The sequence below is a fragment of the Ascaphus truei genome, chromosome 3, assembly GCF_040206685.1.
Source record: "Ascaphus truei isolate aAscTru1 chromosome 3, aAscTru1.hap1, whole genome shotgun sequence".
Lineage (NCBI taxonomy): Eukaryota > Metazoa > Chordata > Amphibia > Anura > Ascaphidae > Ascaphus > Ascaphus truei.
The window spans coordinates 147,218,251-147,231,518 of NC_134485.1; the positions used below are offsets into that span (position 1 = coordinate 147,218,251).

Sequence of the window (13,268 nt, forward strand, 5' to 3'; positions counted from 1 at the left end):
ACCTCACCCTAAATATTGCATAAAGCCAATTGCTGCAGCAGTCTCGAATATTTTGGCTTATCATGTTAAACCTGTTTTTATTTCAGATGATATTTTGTTAGGTGAAATAACAATTAACTCATCATTTTTTTTGGCATGTCTTTTTGAAATTGCTTTTACCTTTCTTCTTGTAATACTGCTATCATGCTGCATTGTTAAATATTGAAGTACCTTTTTGTTTCTATAAAAGTTTTTCTTTTTCTTAGGGGCTCTTAAAACCTACTGCAATTTTTATTAGCAGGCCTTTAAAAAATCCCTATCCTAAGTCACTATTGATTATTGTCTTTACTTGCAGTTGGGCTTTGGAGTCTCCATTTGTAAAGCTATTAACTTTATTTTAAATGATGAAACTGTATTTGAAGATAGTAAAGGAATTGTTACTTGGCACGGTGTTTTCATTCTTGCAAAACCAATTAATGTGGTGTTACACCTTTGCTTTTAAATTGATTGAAGACCTAATATACAGTCCTGAGTGAAAATTAAGAACTTATAGATTGTATGGTAAACTAACTTAAAAAGGCAACTACAGTTTATAAAATGGTATTCATACAAATCTTAAATGCAGAGTAATTGTCTAAATTGTAAAAGAAATGCATAAAATTGTATACATTCTGTCTTTTTATTTTTAATTTCTTGAAATATTATATATATATATACATATATATATATATATATATATATATATATATATATATATATATATATATATATATATATATATATATATATATATACATTTTAATATAAGCCTTGACTTCCACTCTAACTGCTACCATTATCATTACCTTATTAATCCCCTCCTTAGTTTCTGATCTCCTCTAAAGTCTGCCTTGGTTAACCGTTTTTTACTTAAATGTTTACATTTTAGAATATTTAATATTCATAAGAAGCCCTAATGCAACCATCTTCATAGCTACCCTTCATGCTACTTCGATATCACCTTTCCTGTGCTACTGTACTGAAACAACATTAACAGTTACACTAAAATGTGGATTCTTATCTTAGATAAAATGATCACAAAACTACACCAGAATGGTCAAAAATGAGCAAAAAGTGACACACAGTGAGTGCTCATCTGCATGTCATTTCCCAGCATCCCTGGCTCCAGTGGAAGCATTGTATGCTAAAAGATTATGAGGAAAGGCAGGGTGGCAAACCTGACTGAGACTTTAATGTGCTCACAAGTCGTATTTATGTCATTTGAAGAATCTACAATACTTTTATCGTTTGATTAGTTTTGCTTGGGAGAACTTTCTGAAACGGTCCCCAATATGATTCATTTTCCCACAGGGACTTGTAGTACTCTTCTGTGGTGCTGAAAGTGCATGTATAGATGCACAGGCGGATATATAATATATCGCCTATTTTTATTGCATTTATGTTATTATTAGATGGAGAGAATGCATCTTAATCTACACCTCTATATCTGCAGCCACTGGCCTGAATATGACTAATTGAAGCCATGGCGTATTCAACTTTCTACACCTGTCCTTACAGCTGCAGGAAACATTTCACGGTGGCCAGGGGCTATAAGACCTTTTTGGCTGTGCCAGGGAAATTGCTGGTTCCGGCATATAATTTTGCCCTGGTCTTCCATGTGCTGAGGAACACCGCTTTACAGGGTCCAGGAAGGAAAGAGACTGATGAAACAGAATACGTTTTTCACAACTAAGCAGTGGAGTAATAAATAGCTTTTCATATATAACGTTACAACTAAATATAATTTTTACTTACACACCCTTGACCCAGTTGAGCCTCTATCACAAGAAAGGCAAACCTACTCACAGATTACTTACAAGTTGACTTGTCTTCCAAGATACCATAATTATCATTTGAACATCTATTCGAGCAAATGCTAAGAGAGGCCTCATGGTCACTTAAAAATATTTACAGATTCATGCTATATGAACTCTCCACACCACAAATGCCTCTTCTTATATTTGATATAAGATTTGAAGATATACACATTCAGAGCAGACACGTTAATCACAGAGCACTCAATGACTAAGTTTCACGTATTAACCCTCCCTCCTTTTTTATTCCACGTGTATAAAACGTGTATTCCTAATATAAACATACCTATTTGAATCAATATTTTGAATTCCCACTAAAATGATGCATACCGATTTATCTTCACTTGAATGTCTACTATTTTGTATTATAGATCTAAATATCATGTCTAAATTAGAACAGGAACATTCATGTTCTAATTTAGATATGACATTGAGCTCTATAGTAGAAGATAGTTGTTATTACAATAGTAAATAGTTAATAAATACTTGTTAGTACAAAAATGATGTTTTATGTCTAATTTATCTGCCAAATTATGGCAGATAAATTAGACATAAAACATTATTTATTTTAAGATTTTGGGATGTTCCATACAACACCAACAATTATACCATTCCAAACTTTAGGTTGGGTGCGTCAATATAGTAGACTTTAGAGTTAAACGAACTGTAAGACGACGCAAATATCCAAGTAATACGTTTTACTATAGTGCAATTATAATTTGGTAAATATTTGTTTTATTGTAGCATTTTGGAAAGTCATTTAGAGAGTTATTTACCAAATTGTCCTGGGTAGGAAACTGCGGTAAAACTAATGGGGAAACAACTGTACCAAATGTATCAAATGGAGAAGAGGAAACCTTGAATTGCTTTCCATGAAATTCCATTGTCTGGAAAAATCTTCAGAGATGTATGTATGTATGTCTTTATTTATATAGCGCCATTAGTGTACACTTAAATGTGATGCTTTTGGAATACATTGGGAAGCAATAGAAGGTATATAAAAACAGTAAACATATGTATTTATTTTGGTGTGTGTGTATGTGTATATATATATATGATGTTCCTCTAGGCAGCGAAGCAGGAAGAATGAGACAGCACACAGGTATAATCCAGGAATAGCTGTATTGAGGTAGGTGGCATATGCACCGACGTTTCGGTCCTTTCTCAAGGTCCCCCTGTGAGGACCGGAACGTCGGTGTATGTGCCACCTACCTCAATACAGCTATTCCTGGATTATACCTGTGTGCTGTCTTGTTCTTCCTGCTTCGCTGCCTAGAGGAACACCCTTCTTATGACTGACCCTAAGGGACAAGCACCAACTTATTGCTTTTTATACGTGAGTGCCAACTGCTTTTCTTAGTGTGTGTGTGTGTGTGTGTGTGTGTGTGTGTTTCCAAAATAAATACATAGTACATGTAGTTACTGTATATATACTACTATATCTAAAAACAGATTGTTCTATAGTGCCAGATTTCTGAGAGTAGAAATTATGTAATTGCATTAGAGAAAGGGTAGGAGAAATGGTGAACCAGAAAATCAAAAAGGAAGGAAAAGGAGAGTGACAAAAAAAAGTTCTGAAGTTCTGAAACGGACAATCACAGTCAAAACTTGCACCTGAATCTATTTTACCTGATTATTTATTCTTGTTAAATCAGATGGGCAGCTTCCCCATCTGGAACTGTTTTTATCTAGCTTTGCTATGAGGAAACAAAGAGTTAAATTCATCAACTTCATATTTTACTGATTACAAAGAAGTCTCCCAAAAGGAAAGAGAGAGGCTAATCTTGACTGTTTTGCCTTATAGAAAGGATTAAAGCAGGATACTCAATCACCTTTAGTTATCCTGTTTCTATAAACCATGTAAGGACTGTACATTGTGGTTACAAAATGAGCGACCAGTCTGTTTCAGAAGAGGAGGCTGATTAAGAAATGTGCAGTAAGAATGTAACATCTTCTAAACTCCAGGGGGGACAACATTTGTTATGGTAAGTGCCATCAAGTCTTTCTTTAATTGAACCGCCTGCATGATTTCAGCGGGTTGTATTAATTCAATATACATGATTACATTGTCTCTCTGGTGAAGAGTGATGCAATTCTCCAAATTCCAAACAGAAGAAGAAAATGCATAATTTATATTTCTAATGCATATAAAGGGTGGCGTTAATTTTGGGGGTTATTGGAAATTATTGTCTCTGTTTGGGTAATGTGATATTACTGTATATTAACAACATTTAACATCCTAATTAATTAGCTATATAAAGCAAACATACAGTCGTAGTAGGAGGTACACTTGATGTGTTTCTCTCTAAATGTTAATGATCCGTCTCATTCTCTTAACAGGACGGGTTTTATATCTCCATTTAAATCCCAGTGAAGATGTAGTGATAACGTTATTTTATTAAATATTAGCTTTTACTAATCCTTTTTATTTAAAGGATAAAGTTGCAGTAAATACAGAGCTGGCTTCAATGCACTTAGTGACTCCCACAGGATTGTAACTAAATTTCTATAAAATCCTCAAAAGCTGAGGGTAAGTAGTGTGTGTTTGTGTGTGGCCCTTCGTCTTTGATAAATATTTCTTCATCATAGGTTTATCAACCAACATTAATATTGAGAGAAAATACACAGCTTACATGTTTACAGTTTAGTTAAGAACCAAACAAGTCGGTCCATAAAACATACATAGTGCAATAGTTTACATATAAACTCCACAGAATGGACCACAAGCAATCTTTCAGTTAACCATTTCCATTAATGAAGAGTGCCTTGCAAAGTAATAACTTTTACAATTAAACATTATGACTTATGCTGTGTCACAAACTTAAGTTGCTTAGGAACAAATGTTATAAACATTTATTTCAAACACTTACTCATGACCAAAAATAAATCCAGTTTTAAACTCTCTTTCTCCGGTCTGAGTCTGCTGCACTAAACAAGTTACTCTTTATCTGTATTTGCTGGAATTTAGATTACAAGAATAATAGAGGTAATTGTAGCATACTGTAAATTGCTTTTTCTTTCATAACCAGTTTGGAGTTAATAGCATTTTACAATTGAATTTAGGGAGCAGTAACAAAAATCTGCTTTCAGAAAGTTGATGGTCCCATCCCAATGAATGTTATATATTATTTAAAGTTTATAATAATTAGCTTATTGAAATAGAAGGCATTCTGTCTTTGCTAGGATGCCCGGGGGAGCTTAATGATGTCTCACAACTCTATCAACAGGCTGGACATGCACAAATAGCACAAAATCACAAAAAAAAGGGTTAATTTAGTCCCAACTCAGTGAAGACTTTGTAATTGAAAATCAATCAACCTGCTGGACTGTTGAGAACAAGGTCAGAGCTCAATGATCAAAGAAGAGAAGGGAGAGTTGGGAAAGAGTGGGGGTAATGTGTATCCAGAGGAGTGTGGAAAATAACGATTTTTATACTGCCTGCTAGATGTGGTGCCAGAGAAAATAATAGCAGAAAATGCGTTTCTATTTTCAGACTGCTCTGATCATTTACAAGATATGATCAGTGATCTTGCAGTTTTGTATCATACATTATTATTGCAGCCCCGAGTCCACAAATTAACCCTTACCTACATTTTACTCGGCCACTTGTGTTGCGGTTCTTGACTTCAGTTTGTGTCCTATTGATAAACAGTGTGGGTGGGGGTAGTTCAAGACGAGATATGAAACTTGTGTTTCTTTTGACATGTCTTGTAATTAAAGACTCTTGAGTTCAAAATCCAATTCATGATACTTCTGATTCTTTTTTCGTATTGTTTTCTGCTTTATTGCTTCCAGTGTAATTGAATTTGCTACTTTTATTGTGGTACCGTGTGTGTATCTTGTTATATGGCATTAGTGTTCAGCCCACGTTCTGATGCCAGGTATAATTATGTACTCAGTATTTCTTCACATTTATTTTATCATTATTTTATTACTTCCTGAATGTATGAGTTATCCACATTTATTGTACTGCTCCGTTCGACTGCCCTTTTCTAACGATGTTCCGATATCTTGTGACATAATATTGAGCAATAACGTGAGCATGTCACTTCTCATTTCTGTTCTCAAAGTGCAGAACACTGGCATGATGCATACATCTCATACAACATTTCCTGAACGGTGCACCATGGAGATGCAGTTACAATTCACATTTGTAGATGGAGGAAGTGGAGCAAAGCGAATAAGACTGGTATTACCAAGGATGTGGGTTCGAACACTTTCACTCATAATTAGTATAGTAATAATGATGTCCCTATTCCTTGGCTTATGCTTATAGATTGCAAGCATTAGTAAACATTGCATGCAGTCTCACCCTATGACCTGAGTACTGGTTAGTTTCTACCCCAGAGGTAGCTACAAGTGTATAACATTTTATTGTTTTTCAATTGAAAAACGCTATAGAAAGACAACAATCTACGTTAGATTAAAGCGGAAATATTCTTGATTCCACTGGTTTGTGCTTTTAGGACACAAACCACACTTTACCTCTTGGAGTGTGGTTTACATGCAACTTTTCTGACGAATAGTCTGGAAAATATGTTTATAAATTGTTAAACTCTGGATAAACTTCAGCAAGTTTGTATCTGTCTGTTGTTATTTTCAGAAAGCAGGATTATTGGAAATATATATATTTTTAACCAACTAAATCTAAACAGTCAGTTAAATGTAACATGTGAGAAGTAGTTTGGAAGTATGCTCCTTGAGAAATGATATGAAAGTACACATTAGGACACATACAAATCACAAGAATAAGTTAGTGGTTGTCATTATACTATGATAATAATATTTTCTGGGAAGTTTCTGTTACAGCCACTGTATATAATAGTATATTCTAAATGGGAAACGTAATTCATGTAATTCACATTCCCAAACATACAATGTATACAAACTATTACCTGTTTGCTTGATAGTTGTTTAGAAAACCTAATATATATATATATATATACACACACACACACACACACACACACACACACATACACAAACACACAAATACACAAACACATTTTCGATTGTGGTATCCCAGCGGTAGCTTTAGTTGTTGTTTTTAATAATAATAATAATAATAATAATATATGAGCTTTAGTCATATGTAAAAGTCGGTTGTTACAAGATCAATTACATTGTCATCTTAACTCTATGCCCAGGACATACTTGAAAACGAGAGGTAAATCTCAATGTATTACTTCCTGGTAAAACATTTTATAAATAAATAAATTCTTTATGCAGGCAATCTTGAAGCAGATAAGGAAAACATGTTACACTACATACAATGAGCAGGTCATTGTTTTAATGTTTGCGAATGAAAAATATCCTATTGTTTTCAGTTACATCAAGATGACCAGAATAACTGGTTATTATAAGGCATTCTTTAGAGCTCTCCTGGCTGTTGCAGATTCGAGTAATAGCGCCCCCCTCTGAGTCTAAATACACATGTCCAGTACTACAATCCACCTCCAGGATCCTTTGTGATTGAAAAGATCTCAGACATATAATTCCCATATCTGTTGGCTTTTACTTGTAGTCATGTAGTTATTGAGTGCTGTACTAGTGTACAGTACTAGCGTAGAATGTTTAGAGGAACTAGTATTGGAAATTGGAAATAGAGAAATTACATTAAACTGGAATATGAATACAACCAGTTATTTTCTCATTCTGCAATGCACAATTTTCCACTGAACAAACAATCTTAAAAAAAAAAAGAAACTCTAGCAACCTTCTACATTTATTTTATTTCCCTCAAATGCTATAGATTTTTTTTTATTATAACTCAAACGGTTGCAAATATACATTTGGTGCTAAATGAATACGAAATATGAAAGGCTACATCGTGAACACATTTAACTATGGGGTTCAAAATGCGTTGTTGGAGTAAATCTATGTGTGTGTATGTATGTACAGTATGTATGTATGTATGTATATATACCTATAGGTGGATGGAAGAATGTAAATATCTTTGCTATTCATTTTTTACTGTCATTTCCCAGTGAGGACAATACCCTTATGCATGTTTGAGGTTAGAGTTTATTTCTACATGTCTAATGAAAGACGAACTGTAGTGTTCTCTAACTTCAGTCCACAGTGCAAAGAGCTCAAACAAATTCTATTAAACTTGCACTAAAATGTAATTATTGTTTCCACAAAACACTTTTAATCAAGATCTTGGCTGAAGCTAAGAAGATAGTGTTTTCTGCCTAGAAATCATACTCTTAAGACTCTTCATGCACAGACATAAGAAAAAAAAAACTTTCAGCTCTTTCAAAACAAATGATTTACAATTTGTTGGAGCTTGGGAATCAGTGACACATTCCATATTTGTGAAGCTGTGAAATTCAAGGTGGGACGTTCATTTCACCTGATACCTTTACTACCGTGAAACCTACTGTTGCTTATAGAAAATCTATAGACTAGGTCCCTAGAACACTACAATACTTACAATGCAGGACACAAAATGTGAACAATGATTTGGTCACTTCCCTTATATTTAGTAGTGGATATTAAGAGACACAAATGTAGCACACACTCCATTTTACAAGATTGAATGTAAAAAAAATGGGATAGAATATGATTTTTTTAGTACGTGCTATCCTTTCAGATACATTGAATAGCAACATTCAAGCGGAGGAATAATGTCATTCTTATTTACCTATGAATATTGTGGCTGCTGCATTTTTATCAGTAAGACATACCCCTTCCTTTGATCTTATATTGGAAAAAGAGCATTGAAATAACATTCGATGTCCTTACATAGTAAATAAGATCAACTCACAAACATATTCACATATAGCAGTATGTGTAGTAAGTGTTTTGTAACTATGGTATATTAAAACCAAAACTAAAACTGACTCTAAACTATAAAAGAGGGGGTTAGTGAAATTCTATCCAAATTATATATACATCGACAATATGCCGTCTCCAATAAATTAAGAAACATGTCTTAAAATGTTTATGTAATCCTGCATGAATGAATAACATGATCAAGCATCTAACCACTTTCAGAAGCAAAGAAAGACTTGATTCACACAAGTTGACACCTGTTAACCATTGGTGCACAACCCCCCCTCCCCCCCACTATGTCTAAATTTGAGTGTACAAAGAACCATTGTGCTCCTGTGTCTTGCTATATTTTGCATTGAAACAAAACAATAGATATATAGGTAACAAAAGCGAATAAGCAAATATAATTGCACCTGTTGCCTGCGTGCCCTTTCCTTTCTGCCCTTCCCAAAGAACCCAAAGATGGCCTTTCCAGCAGCCCCAGAGGCTTGGAGGACAGTCTTCTGTATTTGTCTTATCATACGCCTTGCAAGGGTTACAGAGCAGCAATCACAAGTCTCTCTATACGGGAGGGGAAAAAAGTTTCAAATCCGGAAAGACAGTGAAATTGTTCTTAGTCCGCCTACCTTTTCCATCAGCTGCTAGATTTGATATCTACCGACAACATGACCAACCGAAGCACTCATGGCAGAACTACAAAATGTTGAAGGTATCTTAAATCCAGGCAAATATAAAATATTAGCAATTAATCCACTTTTAATGACCCCTGTGCCTCAACATAGAAACAATTCCATTGAAGTAAAGAATACATGCAATTTGACCTGCCATTCGGTTGTACTATATATTATTTTATGTTATGAGAATAAAAAGGGGACTCATTCTAAAATACAGAGATATATTCATTTGAGACAAATCATATATGCATATTTCTTTTTAAAGGCCTTTTCTAGAGTCAATGTTAGCAAGAAAAAGGTCATATGTTTTACAATGAGTGTTAATGCTCTTTGATCTAATACAACCTGGTTCTGAAGTGTTTATAAGAACATGTTTTGCTATTCGCACATATCTTGCAGAATGAACTGAGATCCTAAATCACATCTAATGCTTATCTGACAAGCAGTGCGATGTTAACCTGCTTCCTTACATAGAAATGCAACTAGGATTTGGGTTAACGTTTTTATTCCTTTAAATGTGTATATTTGTTATTAGGGGCTTTGTTGGTAACGTTGATACTAGATGATTATATTTGTTTAAACATGTAGAGAGCATTTGTGTCTCTGCCAGTGGGGACTCTAAGTCTTTGGTTTGTTATTTGCGAAATCTCCATTCATTTCCTATTGAGTGTATTGAGCCAGATCCCATGTTTTGGAGAGGGAGGAGAAGGCAGGGGAGGGTTTGCTCCTTGTGATAATTGTTATTTTTCATCAATCACTTGCAATTTGTCTAAGTGGACAGGACAGTACACCAGCAGCCCTGCTGACTGAGGTCACAGTGACAACACAGCAATGGAGAAGAGCAAATTGCATTTGCTCACAAACTCACAGATCCAAATTACTGCCTTTGCATGGAAGGGAAGTAAAGGAGAAGTCCATGTGACATGGGGGAAATATGAAGGACTTTGACAGGTCTTAAGCGTCCTGGCGCCAAGGTCTAAGTCTACAATCTAAAAATAGAAAAGGGATGATGAGAAGAGATGGGCAAAGATGAAAGGGAGAAAGAGGGGAAAAGAGAACATGGAATGGGGAACTCTTAAAAAATTGTGTTGGAAGTAAGGATGTTTATCTTAACTTTTCTTGGGAGCCATTTATTCCAAGCAATTAGCAAGAAACCATTTATTCTGAACACGGGAGCATCAACGGGTCTCTTAAAGTAACCTTGTGCTTCTATGAAGTGGATAATATTAGCCTTCGTGATTAGTGGTAAGGCAGCATCTATCTTTTATTGCTGAATTTAACCTCTATTTTTTTTCAGTAAATATTTCTAAAAGCCCAACAGAGTAGTTTAGTCTTCATACAGTGTTTCATCATACTCATGAGAATTAAAAATGGCTTTTTCTACACACATATGGTTTAAGCATCAGCATTTCACATTTACTACATATACATGTGTGTGTGTGTGTGTGTGTGTGTTTCTTTTTTTTTATATGTGTGATTGTTAAAGAAATAATGTGCCCGTGCACTCTAATTCTAGTTATAATAGAACAAGAATGTATCAAGCGAGATCTAAAGAATATACACTATGGAAATTGTATATCAGAGCACTGATTATATACCTTTATTCTTGTATACAGATTTTCTGTATGACATAACTAGTAACGTTATTACATAATGCACAGGTCAAAGGAAGTACAGTGAGTGGTATCTGTATTTCCATATGTATTAGGTATGCTTGGAAATTATGGACCATATTAGTACTATTGTGAAGAAAATAAGATAATATTTGATGATAAGCAAAATAAACTTAGATATCCATTATATTCAGAATTGTTTCTTGGTCTTGTATTCGCCAGTCCTGTAGAAAACTTAAAAGGTCATTGTCATCACAGAAAGGGTATTTATGTGCTTATATATTACTTTTACAAACACAGGGGAACAAAAAAATCAACAACTTTATTTTTAAATGCAATTTAACCATTTATTTATAGCTGCAGTTACAGTGGTTATCTGGTAGTTTCAGGCAATAAAAATGTCATACCCATGCGCAGAAACCCACGTAATGTACATGTATCACTTAATATGTGTTAATAGGAAGCGCTTCACAGTTAACAGTGAAAAGATAAATAAGAAACGATTTAAAAAAATGACAAGCTTAATATTATGAATATATTTAAACAATCGAACCACTGCCATCCGGTATTTGATACCTTTTTAAACATGGAAAATACCTGCAGATGCACACCTGCTATCTATTATAAAAGGTAGATACTGAAACTTTGGAAGAATTCCAAAGTCTCCTTTGCAGATAATTACTTGATATTGGGAATATTTACTCAACCAATATTCCATTCATTATTTAAAGAACTATTAAGATACGCGTGCTCAAGTTTTACAAGTACATGCTCCAAATACAATACATGCTTGTGTGTGCATTCATATTTTAAATATTTTTTTTATGACCTGTGTAATAAACCAAAGGCCATACAAAAGATATGTTTTTAAAATATGAATAATATCAAGAGAATACTATGTTTTGAATTGAATAAAGATGCAATGACACTGACTTTTAGATCTGAGCCATTCAGCCACCATATGGACATTTCTAGGAAAACATTTTAGATGGGATGCTTTGGTGTGGTTGATTAAACATTTTTTTTTATGTAGAACACATCCTCTCCCTATTTCTCATAGTTCTTTCTCAGATTTAAAAAAAAAAAAAAAAACTTGTGATATTCGGAAACCCAGCAAGAGCAATCTAGGATAATGACTTCCAGGATGTCCTAAGAGTTTTTTTTTGTTTGTTTTACTATTAGAGGATGCATAATGTTCCTCTTGGGTTAATTCCCCACCAGCTAACACCAGTGGGACGTTTGATAAGACCAAGACAGCAACTGCAGAAGATGAACCCTGCAAAAAACACAATGCTATGTTGTAAAATGGCCCTGATTACACGTGTATGACTGCTGTAATTCTCTTGTGGCGCCACAGTCATTGCAAGCTGGGGGAAAAGTACGGAGATCGACAGAGAAGAGATGACACCTTGTCTAGGAGACTTGATGCAAATCTCTTTGGTGACACTTCACATATGCGGTTCCTAGAGGGTGAGAAATGCAGGCCCCCAAAAAATATCCTTTACATATTAGGAGGGTTTTATTGTTTCAATTAATTAATGTAGAAATAAAAATGTCACGTTATTAAGTGCTGATCAATCAGGGTGATTGTGTGTTGTTGCCGTGTAAACTAGATTAAACTATCAATGTATGTTTACTGGTCAGATGGTAGCAGTAAAACAAATTCTGCGGGTTTTGAATTGACAGAAATAAGAAGTCTCTATTTGATGAGTCCTACATATAGTATTGTATTTTATTCAATGTTGGAGATCTTATAGCGCTGCAATGTTTTACATTTAATATTTATATTGTCATTGACCCTTGCAGAACTGGGAGGGCCTGCAATACTCTGTTTCCTACAATACATAGATTCATATAATTAGGCCTTTAAAGGATCACATATTATCTCTATAGGAGATTGGCTCATCACACCAGTATCTATGGTTTAATTTATGCTATACATTCTTGTCCATCTCTGTTTGCATTTTTAGAAAGAACAGAACTAGAAACGTTTTACTTTTGGGCAACATACAATATACATACTTTGAAAAATCCAGTGGAAGGCCATCTATGTATAATATGTATATAGATATATTTATTTATTTATTTTAAACGAGAGAGAGAGAGAGAGAGAGAGAGAGAGAGAGAGAGAGAGAGAGAGAGAGAGAGAGAGAGAGAGAGAGAGAGAGAGAGAGAGAGAGAGAGAGAGAGAGAGAGAGAGTTTGTGTTATTCTACTCTGAAAATCTTTTTTTAATTGTTTTTATGATGAATAAAGGGGCAATGTGGATTTGATTTTGGCATTTTTACTTCATACAAGTGCATTGAGTGGTAACCCCAAACATCTCAAGGTGGCCGTCTTAGTTTATTGCTTTTTTAAATGTTTACTGTAAAT

General features: G+C 34.4%; 1 protein-coding gene across 4 annotated transcripts in view; it reads right to left on the bottom strand.

Moving 5' to 3' along the window:
* LOC142489230 (uncharacterized) overlaps nt 1-13,268 on the bottom strand; it is a 138,033-nt gene that overhangs the window by 122,150 nt on the left and 2,615 nt on the right. Inside the window, exon 2 of one of the 4 annotated variants that reach the window (XM_075589635.1) lies at nt 9,023-9,170. The exons of the other annotated variants lie outside the window; for them this stretch is intronic. The gene's annotated coding sequence lies outside the window, so the exon portion shown is untranslated. The remainder of the gene's footprint in view (nt 1-9,022; nt 9,171-13,268) is intronic. 4 annotated transcript variants of the gene reach the window in all.